Raw genomic sequence first — 2,008 nt, forward strand, 5'->3', positions numbered from 1 at the left:
CTCACGAACTATCTCTGTCCTACAGCAGAGGAACTGCTCTGGTGCTTAAGTAGTCTCGTCCACCTGATTTTATACACATCCTCTTGAAAGTGCAAATACATAGAAATCCTCTCCTGATACAGAAAACAGCACCGAATGGGTTTTAGGCTTCAGTTAGTTAAAATGCCGTAAGGTTTCCAGGTCCACCAAGCTCGTCCAGACATTCTGACTTAGATTGACAGGGCAACTAGCCAAAGTCTTCCACTCTGTCTTGATTTCACGAATTACCTTTCTACATAAACACACGGTGCTGGCCACATAGAAATAGCAAAACTGATTATGAATCCAACCATACTTCGCTCCAGTGAGTCTCAATCTATTCAACATAAACTCAATAGTATCCCAATTCTTGATTTCATAAAAATTGTGTTCAAGGGAAACAAGGCAAAACAAATTTTTTTTTTTAGAAATCAGAAAACAAACAAACAAAACCCAGAATCTGGATAAGTCCTTCTACCCCAAGGTAGGAATGCATTCAACAAATATAATAACTATGATTAAATGTGTATGATTAAAGTATTATATCTCACACACGGTGAAAATATTAAAAAAAAACAATTCAGAAATTGGAAATAAAAATTACAATGTAAAAAAGGTCATGAAGCTTACTGATGGATAATATAGAATATTCTGTCATGCATGTCACCATACTCCTCTACATGATTTTTGAAAATGACATGTTAATATGAAAACACTAGATTTTCGAATACATCATTATATAATTTTCAGGGTTCCAACAATCTTGATTTGTTAAAGGAAAAATAGAAAAAAAATCTGTGATCCATTGGTTCAGTGTGTTTTATTTCTTATATGTAAAATTATCTGTACATAAATTTGTGCCTCCTCAAAGAGCATGGCATTTGCTGTTCTAAATATATGTCATGTAAATATAATACACCAGTAATCTAAATAGATTAAAATTTATCTAACTAAAAGATCCAAAAGCAAATTACAAAGATCTAAATAAACATATACACACTGGGTCCCACCATATCTGGTAAAGAAACTGAGAAAGCAAAAGCGATCACTCCAACAACCTTTACCCCCCAAAAGCCATTATATTTGCTTTAAAAACTTACTAACCGTCTATGCCATGCCACCCTGAACGTGCCCAATTCCAATTGATCTCAGAAGCTAAGCAGGGTCGGGCCTGGTTAGTACTTGGATGGGAGACCACCTAGGAAGACCAGGTGCTATAGGCATAAAAATTAAAAAAAAAAAAAAAAGAGATTGTAAGCTGACAAGTTCTTTGCAACCTGTGAGGTCGACCAAGGGTTGCCTCACCTAAAAACAACAACAACTTATTAACCACGTATCCTGTTCACACACAAAGCTATCATTGGTTATTTGAAAGAATTCTGTGAGCAAAGACTGTAAAATCAAGTCATGTTCCATGAACAATACTTTTAGAGCCTTTAAGTCTTTGAGTCATAAAATTGCACCTGCATTTGGCATGGCTTTTAGCCAACCTCCCGAGCACTCAGCTAAGTCACTGTATACATAATTGTATCTACAAATGCAACACTAAAGCAATGGGGTAAGTTTAAAAAAAAAAAAATCTGTCAAAACTGTAATGGAAAAACAACTTGCAGAAGTATTGTGTTTGCTCGCATATTCTATTTTATTTTCCACTAAAAATCAACACATTATGGAATTTTATAGCATTTTCCCATATTGCTATGTGACTTGAGCAGTATAACATACACTTTCATAAAGTGTTAAAGTTTTATATTTTTATTTTGACAATGACAACAGTAATACGCAAATCTGATTAATAAGAAGGCATTGATATAAATCTATGACACTACAGCAATCTCATAAAAAGTATATTTAATTAATTTAAGAGTTTGAAAATCTACATATTTTAATCGGGCACGTCATCTATTTTGCGAAGAAATCTTACCACTATGTGCTATTGCCTGTCCCAGGGATTAGTAAAATGGAAAGTGAATCAATAGAAAATACAAGA

At 34.0% G+C, this 2,008-nt stretch overlaps 1 pseudogene; it reads left to right on the plus strand.

Moving 5' to 3' along the window:
• Window positions 1–1,123: 1,123 nt before the first annotated feature.
• Window positions 1,124–1,241, plus strand: LOC111740280 (annotated as a pseudogene).
• The last annotated feature ends 767 nt before the right edge of the window (window positions 1,242–2,008 follow it).

The sequence above is a fragment of the Pteropus vampyrus genome, unplaced genomic scaffold (assembly GCF_000151845.1).
Source record: "Pteropus vampyrus isolate Shadow unplaced genomic scaffold, Pvam_2.0 Scaffold60, whole genome shotgun sequence".
Classification (NCBI taxonomy): Eukaryota; Metazoa; Chordata; class Mammalia; order Chiroptera; family Pteropodidae; genus Pteropus; species Pteropus vampyrus.